Raw genomic sequence first — 19,706 nt, forward strand, 5'->3', positions numbered from 1 at the left:
AAGAGCGAGCGGAACTGGGCCTATAAAAACTCATACGTTGGGTCTTTGCGTTACCAGCCAAGTCTGCGTGAGAGCTGATTCATGGTTCTGGGGCACTTGCCACCGTAAATAGGCTTCATGCAATACAATCTTTGGGCTCCGCTGGGATGGGAGTAAATCATCTCAGATGTTCCTTATTTATTTGGCCGGAAAACATCTGGAGCGCAGCAGGCCGATGCCAAGTTCTTCGCTCAGCAGCTGGAGCAGAAGGTTTCACTTGGGTCCAGCTTTTCTCCGGTGAGATTCCGAGCTTCTGGTCTACCGCTTACTGCTACTGCGCTCTCGCTCAAGTTACGGCTCAGACCTACACCGGAGTTTGATCAAGGTTTAAGACTTGGGGATTTGGAAGCTGAAGCTTTCTTGTCATGGTGTCCATATTCATAAAATACCTATACAGCGAGAACTTTATAAAACACAAGTCCTGTTGCCACCTTAACGGCATGATCTGTGGCCTAACAAGTGAAGTTTAGATGACGCAAAGGAAGAGTTAAAGTGAACACAACCCTTATGTTGATTTTACTTCAAATATATTCAAACCACGTCTGGCACCTTAAGCTTGTTCTTATTAGTACCATTGGACCAAATGTGTAAAAGGATTTCTAATGATGACAGGGTTTTTAAACAAACAAACAAACAAACAAACAAACAAACAAGCACAGCCTCCATCAGGCAATCAGCTTTCAGCAGGCATTTCACAGTGTTTTTAAGAGTAGTTTCCTCAAGCCTCGAACACATCATGTTTAACCTAACTTCGCATGAACTGAGGCACCATTTGTGAAAAGTGCTTGGACTCCGCAGATCGCTTGTGGCTATATTTCATTATCCACGCAGTCATCTTCACAAAATTATTAACAGTATTAGACAAGTTTCCATAAAGAGTGACATTCTGAATCGGTTGCTCGTACTTGGATTCGAGTAACTGGAATGACTCTGTCTTTTCATCCTCAAAAACTCGCGTAGTTTTCCATGAAAAGATAAAAGTGACTCAGAGTGTACACAAGGTCACAAAGTTCACAATACACACTTCTGATCATTCCTCTTCCAAACAGGCTGACGTGAATGCAATCTCTTTCTCTCTCTCTAGAACGTTCTAATCAGAGGACATTTGATCCAGACTGAGGGGATTAGAGGCTTTGCTGACTTCTTTATAGCAGAGGGGGAATTACTGACAGAAACATCCGGCAGCCTGCCATACCATAGACAACACACACACACACACACACACACACACACACAGCGTAAAGATTTCTGATGAGACTGAAAAAGAAACTGAGAATTTGTACTGCATTTCCTTTCAATGTGATATTAATATTTTGAAAAGTTATGACAAAAGTACACACCAAAGCATGATGTATAGTCCAGCACTATTACATCAACAAGCTGTAATTATTGATTTATTGACACTTACTCATTTGATGCTGCTCACTCGATCATATTTCAAAATACAGATATATTGACATTGGTTGCTAAAAATTGTTTTATTCCCAAAAATATTACAGCTTCAACACGTCAGCTTTTGATGTACTGAATGTATTGAAATGTTTCAAACTCCAGCTTGTCCCTTAGCGATGGGTCACATGACAATACTTTAATCGATAACCCTTTAAAAATTGTTTCAAAATAATTTTTTCTGAAATATTACAGATGTGCTGAAATCTCTAGAGAATTTTTTTTTTAATTTTAGGTTATGCTCTTTTGAATCTTTTAAAATGGAAAGCACAGATAGTTCACGCCTTTTCTTTATTGATTCAATGTACTGTTTTGCTGACAGTTTTGTTAGAAAACCTAGATGTCACTAGGGACACAGGTGCTCCGATTATATTATAAAAACATTCATGCAATTATCTAATTAGCCAATCACGTGGCACGAGCACAATGCCAAAAATCAGATCAACGCACATCAAGAGCTTCATTAGACATCAGAATGGCTGGATTGACGACTGAAAGAGAAAGAAAGAAAGAAAGAAAGAAAGAAAGAAAGAAAGAAAGAAAGAAAGAAAGAAAGAAAGAAAGAAAGAAAGAAAGAAAGGGAAAGAAAGAAACAAAAGGAAAAAGAAAAAGTAGAAAGAAAGAAAAAAGAAACAAGAAAAAGAAAAGAAAGAAACAAAAGAAAGAAAGAAAAGGAAAAAGGAAAGAAACAAAAGGAAAAAGGAAGGAAAGAAAGAAAAAGAACAACAACAACAACAACTTTATTCATCACACGCTTGTCAAATTCCTCTCTGCATTTAACCCATCTGAAGCAGTGAACACACACACGTGAGCAATGAGCACACACACATACCCAGAGCAGTGGGCAGCCATGCTAACGGTGCCCGGGGAACAGTTGGGAGTTAGGTGCCTCGCTCAAGGGCACCTCAGCCCAAGGCCGTCCCATATTAACCTAACCGCATGTCTTTGGACCGTGGGGCACCCGGAGGAAACCCACGCAGGCACAGGGAGAACATACAAACTCCACACAGAAAGGCCCCTGCTGGCCGTGAACCCAGAACCTTCTTGCTGTGAGGCGACCGTGCTAACCACTTATACCACCGTGCCCTGAAAGAAAGAAAGAAAGAAAGAAAGAAAGAAAGAAAGAAAGAAAGAAAGAAAGAAAGAAAGAAAGAAAGAACAGGAAAAAGAAGAAAGAAAGAAAGAAAGAAAGAAAGAAAGAAAGAAAGAAAGAAAGAAAGAAAGAAAGAAAGAAAGAAAAGGAAAAAGAAAGAAATAAAGAAAGAAAAGGAAAAGAGAAAAAGAAAGAAAAGGAAAGGAGAAAGAAATTAAGAAAGAAAGAAAAACAAACAAAAGGAAAAAGAAAAGAACAAAACTAATAAATCTCTGAATATTTACACACAACACCCTTCTCTCAAGTTTATGCAGAAAGTGTGAAAAAACAAAAACATCCCATGATCTTTGGCTCTGCAGTGGAAACCACATGTTGATGCGACACAAATAATCACACTGTACATCCGTGTTGAGCAGAAAAGCATCTCCAAACTCACATCAACCCCTGAGGCATATGGGTGATAAACTGAACAGTTTCAGATGGTTTTCCTGACTGTCCGTCCAGAGCTTTGAAAATCCAACAACAGAGATTTCAGCTTGTAGTTCAATCAAAAAAAAAAAAATTTAACCTCAAAGGAGATACGCAGAACCATGGCCTCACTTTTTGTTTAGAAATGCCTTGAGACCTCACGAATGGCACAGGAATAGTTTTAAGTGTTAACAATAAATCTAATATAGTAATTTTTATGATTAAAATGATTCATATAGGTAGCGGGCTGAGTAAATGACCTTGACATCTGTGACATCACAGCAGTTAAGCTATCATCATTGCCATTTCTGCTATACTAAAACACAGAGCTAACTGCAACTTCAAGCCTCCATTTTGAGCTAATTTATCGCCATGCCATGTAGCTGTGTTCCTGGCAGGTGCATCAACACGACAGAAGGTGGATTTATGTTGCATTCATGGCCCAAGAATGTTCAAACTGCAAAGATTTGGACGCGTTTTGTGAGAAATTCACAGGCACATTTTACTGATGACTCATACGAAACCTCTGATCTGTCGAGGAGCATTGGCTATAAGCCTGTATTGAAAGAGGGTGCAATTAAAGGAAAAGAAAACGACAAGAGAATAAAAGTAAGTTCAGTTGCACCAGTTCTCCCAGAGTGTGAGCCGAGCAGTAATGGCGGAGTATTCAGTATGGAGAAAATGGAGAATGAGTGGACCAGTCATCAGATTTCTCCGCTGGATAAGCTTCACCCCCCACCCGCTGGATATTCTTGCCTCAGCAGCAATATCTCACCCCAGCAGCAATATCTCACCCTTACGTGGAAGAAGCAAATGAATGAAGAACTGAACGTCAGATTGTTTCAAAACAATTGGCCACAAGATCAGCCTTCCAGAAGCAAGAACACAGACGGGTAAGATGCAACTCATTTGGTTACAAGAACAACACTCGTTGTTTACCTGCATTTAGATTAATCCCTGTAACTTGTATTGTGTGTCTAAGTTACTGGTATAAGATTATTTAAATTTACTTCAGAATGTGATCGTCTCACTTCATCTGATTATTTAATTAGCCTTTTATGTTTTATCAGTGAAAATGCATGCATGTACATGTATGTTGCATAAGTTATAGCACCTATCCTGTTTTAATGAGAGTTACGAGACCGTTCAGTTCCATCCAATTCTCTAGACAGAATTTTGTTTTCTGGCTTTATTTCGGAAGGTGGGGGCCTCCGTGGCCGCCACGTTACTATCGGATTCACTTTCCGATGGTTCGAACTGATACGGTTGTACGTGTATAGCAGTAGCATGTACACACACTCCAATTTCAGGACCATCACAGTCAGATGTATTACTATCTGAAAAATACGAAGAATCTCCAATAAATCCAAATGAAGAGGCCATTGCAACCACTCTCGCCTGCCGAGTCTGGCTTTGGCCTATAGGTGACAAAGGCCTCGACCTTAAAACCAGTTACCACTGTGACACCACTCCACTCAGGGCTGGCTGGCTCACCGGGGCAGCTCGAATGCCAACTTTGCGGTTGATTTTAACTCTCAAAAATATATATTTTTTATTCCCAATTATGCAGCACACAAGAGTCAAGGATGGAGATACTATTGACTCAGAAATGTATTTAAAAATAAAGGTTCTGCGTATTTCCTTTAAAGGGGGGGGGGGGGGGGACACCCTGCTGATGGGATGCACTTAACTTGCAATACGAGTTGTGATTTTACAGCTTTTGCAGTGACGATGAGGACGTGCGGCTCTGGGGAGAAATCCGAGTGCTAATCTGCGCTGCCTGTGATTGATCCCTAGAGGGATCTCGCTAATGGGGGATTAACAGCCTGCCTGCCTGCTTAATAGCTCTCTCACACACACACAGTGGCCAGTCTGCTTGCTTAACATGGCCCAGGAGAGGATTCAGATATCCGTGTGTTGGATGCACTCGGATTTGGATGTTTACACACACACACGGAAATTTTTTTAAATCCCTGCATTCATGCTGATCAGGTTTCTGTCGCTCTCTCTGACACACGACCCTTGATATTGAACATCTCACATTAATAGCAAATTATCTAGATGTTCTGGAAATAAAAATTCATCCATTTCCATCAACCGCTCACAATGTACGAGTTCTTTTAGAAACCTGTCCTGGACATCGAATGTTACCGTAACAAGATATGAAAAGCCAATATATCCGAACACATTTTTATACACACTCATGCGCATGCACAAAATGTGCAGAGACCTTCCCAGGAGCAATGACCAGCTGACACGCACCGAAAGCCCACTGAAAATAACCCCGAGTGGGGTGAAAAACGAAAAAAAAAAAAATCCACCTTTGCTACAGTAAACCTGTGTATTCTTAGAACTGGGCTTGTGTGTGTTTTTAAAAGGAGGAGGACATTTATTTCAGCAGAGGGCTGGATGATGCCCCGGACCACCGTGCCAGCCAGGCAGCGAGACCACAACGCAGCTAAAGCCATGCGATACACGAGGCTGAGGGTCAACCTCACACAGTCTCGTGTCTCCGATGCAGACACACACTGCAGCTCGGGCATTCCTGTGGGACCATGTGGTCAGACAAGCCTGCCTGGGTTCTGCCTCGCATATAGATTTGTCTAAAAATAGATGAAGAAAATTCACTGACTGGTTTTATGGAGTGCAGCGGGGATGGTTTAGAAGAAGAAGAAGTTGTTGTTGAAAGAAAACATGAAGGATAATTCAATCTACACCCCCACTGGTGTGTATTAGACGGTTTGATATTACACCTAGATGGTTTTTTCATTTATAAGCAGAACAGAACAGTAAAAGAACAAGACCCGAGGAGACGATGCTCTGTGGATGGGTACGGTTTTGTTTCCGTGTCTGGATTCCTTGTGTATCTGAGCCACTGTGGTGATTCCCAAGCGAGAAGTGGTCATGTGACTTCAGTGAGCCTATCACTGGGTGTGTTTCCATGTGTCCACGTTTTTCAGCCTACTCAACAAAGCAATATTTTGCAAAATTGATATGGAAGCACATTTCTTCAAATTTAAGTCATGTGACATGACTGAGAACAATAAAACCAATGAAAATAACCATGCCAACATCAGATCTCATCAGATTCGGCGCCATGTTTAACTGGAATGACTGTATTGTAAGTGGACAAAAAAAACCAGCTTTAATTGTATAACATCCATCACCTGAAACACAGACCCTTCACAACTGCATCTTGTCGATAAACTACAACAGAAACCCACCTACCGTCAGCGTGGTGTAATCCAGTCATGGCAGGAAACCAAAACTAGATAGAGACTGTGACTAAAGTCACAGTAAGGCCAAGTTTACATTAGACCGTATCTGTCTCATTTTCTTTGCGGATGCACTGTCCGTTTACATTAAAACGCCTGGAAACGCCGGGAAACGGGAATCCGCCAGGGTCCACGTATTCAATCCAGATCGTGTCTGGTCCGGTGCTGTGTAAACGTTGAGAATACGCGGATACGCTGTGCTGAGCTCTAGCTGGCGTCGTCATTGGACAACGTCACTGTGACATCCACCTTCCTGATTCACTGGCGTTGGTCATGTGATGCGACTGCTGAAAAACGGCGCGGACTTCCGCCTTGTATCACCTTTCATTAAAGAGTATAAAAGTATGAAAATACTGCAAATACTGATGCAAATACTGCCCATTGTGTAGTTATGATTGTCTTTAGGCTTGCCATCCTTCCACTTGCAAGTGGTAAGTGACGCGCATGCCCGATATGCACTGGGATCACACACACAGCGGCTCAGTCCCGAATCACTGCTCGTACGCTTCACTTGCGCGCTCTGTGAGCTGCGCAGGGCCGGAGTGCACACCCTCCAGAGGGCACTCGCTGTTCAGGGAGGAGTGATTTGGAGCGCAGGATGCCTGCGGAGCCGAGCGTATCCGTGTATTGGCGTTGCTGTGTGCACGCGAATCGTGTATTGGCGTTGCTGTGTGCACGCTAATCGTTTTAAAAACGTTAATCTGATGATCCGCTGATACGGTCTAATGTAAACCCCACCTAATTTGCGCTAGCTGTTACAAACCAGGACATCTGGTCACTGGACCGGCGAGATCCAGAATGGTAAGAGACAGAGAATGACACTTAGTGAGGAAAAGTTGCACCCTGCACAAAATAAAAATGATCCAGATCAGCACCAAAAGTCATAGCAATGTAATTCAGTCCAGAGGTATAATTCATGCAAAATTTGGTGATAATTGGTTGAAAAGTGAGGGAAAAATAGTGTCCTAAAAAAGCTACAATAATAATAATAATAGTAATAATAATAATGAGGAAGAAGAAGAAGAAGAAAGTAGAAGGATCCTGAGTGAGAGTAACAATCTGCACCAGCGCCGCTAGCACAAATTAATAAAAATGGACAGCAAAAGTAGCAAAGTGGAAGGGTGTGGAAAAAGTAGTTGATATGAGTTGATACTAAAGGAATCGATTCAAGCAAAAATGCTCAAAACAACTGGCCAAGAAATGGGTGTGTAGGGAACGTTTTATAGAACCCTCCAGATGAATGTTCTTTGTTTACGGTCTGATCATTTCAGTTCATCAGCTAATCAAGTTAGAAAAAAAAATCAATTATTGCAAAACTGGTGCAAATTCGTTACCGTGACCATCTCATGCTACACAATTTTGTTAACATTAAAGGTTCTGAGTGCCAAGTTGAATTCTGGGCAAAACGTACAATTTCTACTGCTTTTGGAGTGCCGAAATGTTTCTCTGTGCACGCGCGCACACACGCACAGGGTACCCTGTGTGTAAATATTTTGCTGAGATAAAAAGTGTCCCTCATTTTACGATTCCGGAGATCGCCGAAGCAAGCGAGTGAGCGAAAATAAATATCACATCATGTGACTACCATGGGGCATGTATGACCTACTTTTAACCAAAACAAGTCGACATGAGCAAACATGGTGGACTCGGCTCTCCTGCCAGTGGAAAAGAAAAGGAAATCCTGCCTAGTGAGTGCAACTGCAAGACAGACTGAGGTTAGATGACGTCATTTTTCTGGACGGATAACGAAATCATTCTAGCTAGCGCTTAGCTATCTTAGCCTTAGAATGCATGGGCTTGACTCACTCCACATTAGCGAGCATAGAGTTATACACCTAATGTTTAGATCTTACAGAGAAAGAAACGAAAACAAAAGCAGTAACAGAGAAAAGATATAATATATTCTTCTTTTGTTTCACGGCTCTATTCGCGAATGACGACCAGAAATTATATCCATGCAACTCAGAAGTCTCCGAGGTCAATGCAGAGTCACAATGTTTTCCACGCGTCGCCATCTTGGTGTGACAGTTCCATAGTTATGCTAATTAGTTAAAGCTCAGCGGAACCTCAAGTTCAGCTGTTTCCTGTTTCCGCCCATAGGGCCATACTGTTTACCTCAAGAGGGAGGAAAACGGTCCCAAAATGGATTAAAGCGACCCTCAGGACATCAAAATCACCACATCTCGTCCGCATGATATTGTCCTTGTGAGACATAGGAAAATGCCATGCACAATAAAAAAAGTTTTTAAATTTGAGATGACTTTGCAGTCAGCACCTTTAAGCACTAATCTGACGTGCAGAACTTGAGGATGAGCACCCCAGGCTCTATTTTAGTAAAATGTTATGAAATGCAGCTCGAGGACATAAAAACTCGTAGAAATGCCTCCCTACTACAAAAGCATGAATTCCATCTAATCTGATAAAACATGTTGAGGAAGGTTTCTCATATTTGTTCATGTTATCTCATCATATTTAACCGAGTTAGCCCATTTTGTTTGCTAACGCCAAGTTAGATTGGTACTGTTCCCAGGAGCCAACACACCGGCTTAACAACAAGCTACGTTTTAGCTAGCAGTAAATATCAGTAGTTTACATGAAATTTTCATTCTGCTTAATTCATTCACAAACTACATAGCGCTAGTCTTGCTTACAATTAGCAAATTTACAGAGCTTGAATGATGTTTTTTAGGAAAAAGATGTTAATTTCAACATTTAATGTCATAATTTTTATGTTTCATGTTTTTTTTTATTATTTACGTGTTGAACCGTACTTCTTTGAGTGCCTTTTAAATTGACCCTAGGAGAAAAATAAAGTGTTTTGAATTTAATTTAATTGACTTTTTAATACTTGTGTACATTTTGGCTTCATACTTACACTTTTTAGTGAGTATGTGTTTGATCATTTAGCTTGAGTATACTTTCCTAATGCTTAATACTACCACTCCAGCAGTGTACACACACGCGCGCACACACACACACAAGTATATAAAGCGTTATATGTCAACTATGTCATTATCTTATATTATCTTACAAATCTGGAGCCATTTTCTGAATATTAGCCATCAAACTCGCTTCACTGCAGTAAAATACAGTAACTAACTGTGGCAGCTGTGGCCATTTTGCAGATATTAACTCGACCATCCCCTTTATGGTTCTAATAAACACTCCAGCATTGTCGCTTCATCTTTATAAAGTGGTTTTTATAAAATGAACACTGAGACATACAGCGAAGGCTGCCTTCAATTTGACAAGCAGTATACAAAACACACTGCGAGTGAATTTCCTCTCACACTGTAAAAGTCCTTAATAACAGTTTCAGAGGCTCACTTTATCACTGCCATACCACTGACATTTCGCTTTATAACCCGCGTAGCTTCACGCTAAGAGAAAAAGGCGACAGCGATGTAATGATCTGGCCTCAACACTGGAGACGAAACAGAACAGGGCCTTGTCTCTGGGTCTGTCTCAGAAACTGGTCTCTCATTTGGGACATTATGGTCAAAAAATACATTTTCTAATTTTACTTTTTTTTTTGCATTTACCTAACACTCAATGTTTCTTTTGTCATGTTTAATAAGAACAAAGATACCATCTTGCTTTATCAGGCCTCCACTGTGGAAAAATTTTTTGATTACAATTCAAATGCTTTTGTAAAATTGATTTATGTATAAAATAACTACATCATGAAGAATTAAAGCCCCTCTTTCACAGATGAGTGAAAATATTGAATAAATTTCCTCTTTTTGATTGCTTGGGTTAAAAATGCCAAATTATGATGACTGAATTGATTATTCACTTAAATATGAATAATATGATACATTTTGGGTATTTGATATGGCGAAATAGGACAATTATAGGATACAATGGAAAAATCAAGAACACACCGGAAAGATGAGAATAACGGCGGTGGTAAAAGAACAGCGACTGTACCGGCTGAAGGTCGCGCGGGTCTCTGCTGCAGCGCGCGAGCAACGGGACATCACTACTGCACCGGACGGAGCGGGGGCGGGGCAAAATGACTGGCCGTAGATTCTATCAAAAGTTCGATCTAAATTGACCATGGTTGCAAAATATTGGCCAAAAATACGCAAACACTACGAAATATGAAAGGAAGATGAAAAAGAAACATTCTATTGCCTTATACTGCAAAACTAAAACAAAATAAAACTGTCAAAACTCACCTTTTCAGTGATAACGTCCGAACAGATCACTCGTGTAACAGAAAGACCGCAAATGGAAGCACGATCAACTTCTAACTGTTGGAGTGGAAAATTCCATTCTACACATGCAAATTGTTAATATGTGTCCTTCCCCGCACACAAATAACACGCTACGGTAAAAAATAGACCACAACTCATTTTATAGCTCAGAAATTCATACAAGACCAGCTACCATCGTAACATATTCTGTAAGAAACATATTCTATACCTAACTTTCAGCTTTTCTTTTAAAAAACAAAATCGCAGATTTATAACAAAATTTTTATATGGCGTAGTGATTGTAAATTACTACTTTTGGTGAGGTAGTGACCTTGACCCTGAGGCTTTCCATTTAGATCCAAACACACGATCGTATTGGTTTTAGGTATGCGGAAAATGGAGTTACAACGGTGATCAAATATTTTGCATGATGTTTTATTACGGTTATGATTATTCTGTGAGCGCACCAATCCTTAGGTGTATAAAGTTACAACTTAAAATACAATTAGTGATAACTATAGACTTTTCAGTGGACTACAACCTTTTTAAGGGAATGCGATGTAGTCAACCATTTATCATGTCCCAGATCAAGCCGCCATTTTCCCACAAATTTGCAGAATTTTTGCCAAATTCTGAATATTCACATCAAATATTTAGTTTTATCTGTATTATTTCTTTCATCATTGTATTTCAAATTAAAACCAACATCACCATTCAAAACCATATAGTTTATTGACTGAGTATATTTAGTGGGGTACCCCCACAGTACCCAGTTTCTATGACAGACCCCTCTCCACTCAACACAACACAAATATCACTGGTAATGATAATACTGGACGTGTTGCATAAAGCATATACCACAGATCTGTGGTAATTAATTCTCCATAACAGTAGCTCTGATCATAGTTACAGCGACAAGGCAAAGCAGCACAGATTTATCTTTCACTATACGTAAGTAGAGTAAGAGATAACTGTACAGAGGACATTTAATGCAATCTAAATATAGCATAAAAAAGGAAACACACTCTCCACATTCACTTGATATGAGCAATCGCATGCTCTGATTGACTACTCTACTACTAGGATATCAGCTCATATACCGTGAGTAGAGAAAAACAAAATGGTGGAGCATGTTGCTGAACCAACAGAGGATGAAATAAAAACTCTACTCGAAAACAACCCCCCCCCCCCCCCCCCCAAAAAAAAGCAACAAAATATGGAATAAAAGTATCTGATGGTAAGAGTGTCTTTTTTATTTTCAAGAATAATTATTATTATCACATTTTTCACAAATTGCTACTGTCCGTTTGTTTACATTCGAAGCGTAAATGATTTTGTCAGACATTTTGTATAAAGTTTTAATTTATCGAATTTGCAAAAAACAAAAATGATCTGTTTCTCAAAATCCAGTGAATGTGGGTAGAAAACAGTTATTCCGATCAATTCCAATTCAATCTCGTCATACATGGCTTATAGCCAACGCGCCTCATCAGCTATCAGCTCATGTATGACTCAATTTGTGGAATAACTTTTTTTTATATACGTATATAAAATAAACTTACAGCTACTATAGTTTATAGCTACTATTTCCTAAGTGATAATCTAAAGGATATAAAAAGTTACGTAAAAAACAGCTATAATTTATAGCTACTATTCTGTCACTGATAATCTAAATACTATAAAAAAATTAACAAAAAAAAAAAATAACAGCTCTTATAAATTATAGCTCCTATTATGGAAATGATCACGTGATCTAAATATAATATAAAAAAGTAAAAAAAAAATTACTTGACAATCTATAAAAACATGGCTACTACAGTTTATAGCTACTGTTATGCAAGTGATAGAGTGATCTAAATATAATAAATTATGTTAAAAAGATATTTAAAACAAAAAAGATACAACATAGCTACTATAGTTTATAGCTACTATTGTGCAAATGATAATCTAAATATAAAAAACAAAAAAAATCTATATTTAAAGCAAAATATGTAACAAAGCTACGATAGTTGATAGCTACTATTACGCAAGTGATAATGTAAACTAAACATAATAAAAATTACATTAAAAAGATAAAACAAAAAAGATACAACATAGCTACTACTGCATATGGAAGCAACAATGTAATCAAAATATAATAAAGTACATAAACATTATGATATTTAAAACAAAAAATGTCTAACAATTATTATGTAAGTGACAGTGTAATCTAAATATAATATAAAAAAATGAAGTAAAAGAATCAATATTTAAAACAAAGATATATATCTTATAGCTACTATAGTTTAACAGCTACTATTATTTAAGTGATAATGTAATGTAATCTAAATATAACAAACAGTAAAAGTATGACATCTAAAATTTGTTAGTGTTGTCTGACTGCTGTGGTATAATGGGGTTCTGTTTTATTCCTTATTTTATTATATTATCAAATATTACTACGTGAGTGAGGTTATATATATTTGTTATGTTTCTTCCCACTGTATGATGAAACACTGTTAATGTGCAACAGCAACTATAAATGGATAAAAACTATGATTTTTTGTTATTAAATTAAAAAAATAAAAATGTAATAAAGGAATAAAAAACACTTTGCGGTAATGTCTTCATGTGACCTGCATCAGACCGACAGACAGACAGACAGACAGACAGACAGACAGACAGACAGACAGACAATCTCATCATTGATTATTTTCCCACAACAGCACAACCCTGTTTTCTTCCTCAGTTATCTTACAAGAGATTACCAAACCACTTCCATCTACAGATTCGCTGCTAGCTAGCAAAAAGAAAAGCTAGCAAGCAAGAACTTCTTTTGTACACAATCACATAATTGCAGCACGGATTTGACTCTCACACACAGCCAGAGGGAGTACATCTCCACTCCAGCGTGGCTGAGTCACACTCGTTCATGTGTAGCGCATGCTGCCGGGGACTAGCTGAATCTCAATTCGGCCCTGCATGAAAAATTCAACCCCTCATCCATCATTCAGTGGCCACGACTTAAAAAAAATATATATATATATATATATATATATATATATATATATATATATATAAAAATACCATACAAGCAAAAAGCCAAATTTAAGTCCTCCATTAACTTGTCCATTGTCTCGCCATTAATGAAGTGAAAAGATAAAGAGCAAGAAAAGAATCACAAAGTGAAGAGGATGAGGACTGTTCTTTTATTCATGGCGAGAGAAAGGCTGCTGCAGTTGTGCTCGGATGAAAGGAAGACAGACAGACAGACGGACGCTGGAGGGAGGCACGCACCAGCATGAGTGTGTGTCTGTGTGTGTGGATTTATGAAACATGGCCCAGTGACGTTCGAGATATGTTTTCGGGAGTGCTGCAGAGCTAACAGAGGACTGAAACAGAAAAGAAGGAAGCTATGAACTCAAAGAACGGAGATGATCGAGACAGTGTCTACAGTCTACAGTGTCTGCATTTGGTCACAAATAAAAATGGTGTTCATGTCAGGAATAAAACACTTCAGGTTGTACTGGTATAGGAAAATAATCAATCAATGATCAATGACGTGGTCGAATCATTCAGCCTGACTCGAAACATTTTATTCCTCTATTCAATTCACCAATGCATTTTCCTTTTATTAAATAAAGAATTAACGTCATAATTTTTATCCACTTATAATTACTCTGACGTCCTTGACCCAAGTCAGGTCTCATTATTTTACATTATAATGGCTATAAACATTTCTTTGCTCACCAGAGATGATTTATTGAAAAAAAAGCGTGCTTTTATCATCTCTTAGTTGATACAAGGTAATATACATACAGTTTTGGTCAGAAGTTTACATACAGTGACATGAATGTCATCTTGGATATGAATGTCATGGCGATATTTGGGCTTTCAGTCATTTCTTTGAACTGTTCTTTTTCTATGGCAGAATGATTGTACAGCGTACATCTTTAATTAAAAACAACACTAGAATTTGGTGCACAAGTTTTAATTTTCTTTGGGTTTTCTGAAATCAACACAGGGTCAAAATTATACATACAGTGTCAAAAATTTACATACGTTTCCTTAAATTATTAATTCAGAGGTGCTGAAACTTCCAAAATGTCTTTTATCTTGCCAAGGCCGAGGTCTCTTAACTTCCTGTTAGTGATCATGATTGACTACAGCTGGTAGCTTCTCTGTTGTGCCTTCATAAAAAGGGTTTGTTTACAGCACTCATTGGATTGACCAACACACAGTAAAATGGGAAAGTCCAAGGAGCTCAGTGCAGCTCTGAGAAAGAGGATCGCAGATGTACACAACTCCAGAATGTCTCTTGGGGCCATTTCTAAACAACTGCAAATTCCAAGAACAGTTCAAACAATTTTATCCAAGTTATTGTGAGGTGTAATCACTTTGCCAAGCCACTTTGCTTCAAGAAAACCCAAACTGTCACCCTCAGCTGAAAGGAAATTGGTTTGGATGGTCGGGAACAACCTAGGAACCACCATGGCACAGCTCTGCCATGAACTGGAAGCTGATGGATCACTGTCTACAGTTCTGATCACCATGGTCTAAAAGGCTGCTATCCAAGAAATAACCCCCTGCTCCAAAATTGACACCTTCAAGCTTAATATTTGAAGCTGACCACACGGACAAAGAAAAAGCCTTCAGGAGGAAAGCTGTATGGTCAGATGAGACAAAGATTGAGTTGACTGGTCACAATATACAGAGGGACACTGTACCAGCTGGTGGTGGTAGGATCATCATGCTCTGGGGCTGTTTTGCTGCCAGTGGAACTGGTTCATTGTACAAAGTGGATGGAATAATAAAGAAGGAGGACTACCTCAGAATTCTTCAGCATAAACCATCAGAAACTTGAACACGACTTGGGACTTACAACAGGATAATGAACCCAAACACGCATCAGAGCTGGTTGTGGAGGATAAAGCAGGCTAACATTAAGCTTAAAACAAGTTCTGACTTCAACCCTATTGAAAACATATGGACTGTGCTTATAAGTCGAGTCCATGCCAACAAAAAAAAAGTGAATTGAACTTTACCAATTCTACCATGAAGAGTCGTGAAATATCCAACCAGAATTCTGCCAGAAGCTTGTTCATGGTAAACAAAAATGTTTGGTCAAGGTGAATCTTGCGAAGAGACATTTTACCCAAATACCAGGTGTGCTGTATGTATATTTTTGAACCTGTATGTATAATTTTTGACCCTGTGTTGATTTCAGAAAACCCAAAGAAAATTAAAACTTGTGCACCAAATTCTAGTGTTTTTTTTATTCAAGATGTATGCTGTACATTCTGCCACAGAAAAAGAACAGTTCAAAAAAATTACTGAAAGCCCAAATATTGCCATGACATTCATATCCAAGGTGACGTCACTGTATGTAAACTTCTGACCACAACTGTATATATATATTTTTAAACACCCCCCCCCCCCCCCCCCAAAAAAAAAACCCCTAGCTTCATCTTAACCAGCCAGCTCCTCCATCCTGAAGACTTTCCTGTGGTGGAAAACCTCCCCACTCTTAATCACTAACACTGGAGACTCCTCCCATAAAATGGTACATCAACCTCTCCTTCTAGAAATAATCAATCATTTTCAGTAACTATATTTTGCTTTCTTTTTTCAAATCAGGGTTCCCACTGGCACTCGTCACACTTGTCATTAACGAACATAATCCGTCAGTGACGAAGAGAAAATTACTAGCAGTCATCACAGTGACGAATGTATACGTCATCATTATCATCAGCCGTTTTTTTCAGAAATCCCTCCACAAATCCAACTGCAGTGAAGAGATGGCGAAAAGCCAGAGTGTAAACAATGAGCACATGCTTGTGACCAATAAAAATCAACTACACAATGACCAAATGAGCGCCGAATATTTAACCAATCACAATGCGAATTAATCGGCCTGGTGTGGTGGTGTAATTATCTGTGCGTGAACCAAACAATGGCGCAGTCTAAGCTGGTGAAGTTTTTGGGTGGGCTTCTTCAAGCGCTGAAGATGATTTAAGGGCTGAACCAGCCACAGGAGAGGCACACTCAGAGCCCCGACCGTCCCCAAGCACATTGGACAGTGTTGGTAATACAGGGGTCGGTAAAACACTCATGCCCCTTTTCCACCAAAGCAGTTCCAGGGCTGGTTCGGGGCCAGTGCTTAGTTTGGAGCCGGGTTTTCTGTTTCCACTGACAAAGAACTGGCTCTGGGGCCAGAAAAACCAGTTCCAGGCTAGCACCAACTCTCTGCTGGGCCAGAGGAAAGAACCACTTACGTCAGCGGGGGGGCGCGGAGTTGTTAAGACCAACAACAATAACAAGACCGCGAAAGATCGCCATTTTTAAGCGACGAGAAGCAGCAGCTGTACAAACGCGAAGTCATCCATTATTATTGTTGTTGTTGTTGCCGCTGCTGCTTCTTCCGCGTTGTTTTTGCTTCGATATTCGCGCCAAGGTTTATGCAAATGTAGCGACGTAACTAACGTATACAGTGACGTAATGACGTATACAACGACGTAACTGACGTATACAGCGTGGCTTCCCTTAGCACCGTGAGCTATGGAAAAGCAAACTGGTTCTCAGCTGGCTCGCAAGTTGAACGAGTTGTGAACCAGCACCAGCACTGGCCCCAAACCAGCCCTGGAACTGATTTGGTGGAAAAGGGGTATCAGAGCCCCTACTGTCCCCGAGCACATCAGACAGTGTCGGTAATACTAAGGTTGGTAAAACACTCAGAGCCCCAGCCGTCCCCGAGCACATCAGACAGTGTCAGTAATACAGGGGTCGGTAAAACACTCAGAGCCCCAACCGTCCCCGAGCACATCGGACAGTGTCAGTAATACAGGGGTCAGTAAAACACATTCAGAGCCCCAACCATCCCGAGCACATCAGACAGTGTCAGTAATACAGAGGTCTGTTTAAAAAAAAACAACAACCACACACACCTAAGTGAAAGTGCTGTCAGCCAGCAAATGACTGAAGGAAGCTATGTTTCAGGTGGCGACATGTTGAGTTCCCGTGGCGAACGTATGATAAACACCATGTCGTTCTGTGTTCGATTCATAAATCAACAGCAAATTCAGATTCCTTCACTGTTGGTTGGTTCAAGACTCTTCTCGACTCTGTTCAATTGTAAATCAAGTGTTCTGTTGAAGTAGAGGCTAAAGAGAGTCCTAATACCTCTTTTGAATCATTCCCTGCTAAAATAACCTTCAGTAAGCTCAAACTAAAGAGGTTTATTTTAGCTTGATGGTGCACAGGGGGCCCAAAATCAAGTCTCTCTTATTAGAGGTTGGAGTGGAACCCGAATTTTATATGGAATGGAAAGGCCTAGCTGGATCTGTACAAATATTTGAATTGTGCCAGTTTGGTTGGTATAAACCTGTATTAAGTCCGTTTTGATAAGTCGGTAACTAAGAAAAAAAAATACACACTCAGTGAAGAAAAAGTGAAGAATACTTATTGGACTATTTTTCAAGGAAAAAAGTGGAGAATATTTTTCAGAACTCCGGGAGGAACCCTGTTCAATTGTGTTCGATTTAAAATATTATCAAAACATTATAACTCAATTATAATAACAGGTTCCTCATAAGGAAAAAGCTTGTTCTTTGTTGTGCCATGAACACGCGTGCACACGCACACACAAATGCATAAATGGAATATTATGGGCTGGCCATGGGCATCGCTGTCACACTGCATTGTTCAGGGTCATCGATGTAGATCAGGAAGAGAGGACAAGGGGACGAGAGTTGCCTCCTCCCTCACTAAATCACTCTCTCCTGTTGCCAAAAGGCCAGCCTGATGAAAAGCTGCAGAAATGAGGATAAATGGTGGAAAGGGGAGCGTCTCCTTTTAGAAGGTCGGAGAATAGGAGCAGGAGCGTTGCGATTTAAATAGACTGCTGAAGAACGGCAACTTTAATGAGTGATGGGGGAGACAGAGAGAGAAAAAGAGAGAGAGAGAGAGAGATACACGACGGATACAAAAAGTCTACACACCCCTGTTAAGTAGTTTCCAGGTTCTTGGGCCGTTCCAAAACATCGATCTTCTTCTGAAGCTGCTCCTTTGCCAATCAGGATTTGTGTTTTGGGTCATCGTTGTGCAGGAAGGTGAAATGTTTCTTCATCTTCAGCTGACCTGCCTGTTTTTTGCTGAAACAGATTCATATTTGGAGCAATCCATGAGTCCCTTTAACCCTGGTTGTGCCCTAGCCGAAGAGAAGCAGCTCCATACCATGATGCTGCCACCACCATACTTCACTCTGGGTATGGTGGTCAAATACACCTTGTAGAATTATGCTCAGAAAGTTCTCCCTTGGTCTCATCAGACATGACGATCCATGATTTAGGTGGGCTTGGATGTTTTGTTGTTTTTCCCCCCTTCTTCTTCAAGAGAAAAGTTTCCGACTGTTTACTCGACCCTACAGTCCACACGCTTTCGAAAAAAAAAAATACATGACACGTAGGGAGTGACCAGTCCTTGCCAGATATTCCTGCAGCTCTTTTGATGTTGCTTTATATCTCATTTAGCCTCATTCAGCCTCCCTGATATAATTTTATCTCGTCCTTTTGTCAATTTTGGAGGGACGTCCTGTTCTTGGTAACGTCACTGTGGTGCCCCATTTTCTCCACTTGATGATGGCCTTCAGTGGTTTGATTTTCAACATCATAAACAACTGCAAATTTAACAGGAGTGTGTAGACATTTTATATTGACAGACTGGCTCTGTGTGTCTTGCCCTCTGGTCCCTGCATCTGTCTCTACCCCCATCTCAGTTTTCACATCCTTTGCTATCTGTGTCTGTCTCTCTGCATCACGTCTCGTTTTTTGTCTTTCTGTCCATCTGTCAGTCATTCATTCATTCTTTTAACTTAACAGCTTGTATTTGTCTCTCTCATCGCCGTTTCCATTTCCCCTCTGTCCCTGTCTCTCTCTCTCTCTCGCTCTGTAAGGTTAAGCAGAGAACGCTGTCCTTTTTACAGAATGTGATTTAAACATGGCCTCCGGGCCAGGAGCATCATGAAAAGGACAAGAGAGAGTGTGAGAGAGAAAGTCCACTCCTCCCTCTCCTTCTCTCTCTCTCCAAGCCAGTTCAGGTCATGCTGTACTCTCTGACAGGGAGAAAAAGACAGGAGGAAGGAAAGAGGGGGCTGATGGGGGGACAGCGAGAGAGAAAAGAGGAGTGAAGGATTGTGGGACGGTGTGT

At 40.0% G+C, this 19,706-nt stretch overlaps 1 protein-coding gene across 7 annotated transcripts in view; it reads right to left on the reverse strand.

The window, feature by feature from the left end:
* cux1b (cut-like homeobox 1b) overlaps nt 1-19,706 on the reverse strand; it is a 296,665-nt gene that overhangs the window by 145,759 nt on the left and 131,200 nt on the right. The window lies entirely within an intron of this gene.

The sequence above is a fragment of the Neoarius graeffei genome, chromosome 23 (genome assembly GCF_027579695.1).
Source record: "Neoarius graeffei isolate fNeoGra1 chromosome 23, fNeoGra1.pri, whole genome shotgun sequence".
Classification (NCBI taxonomy): Eukaryota; Metazoa; Chordata; class Actinopteri; order Siluriformes; family Ariidae; genus Neoarius; species Neoarius graeffei.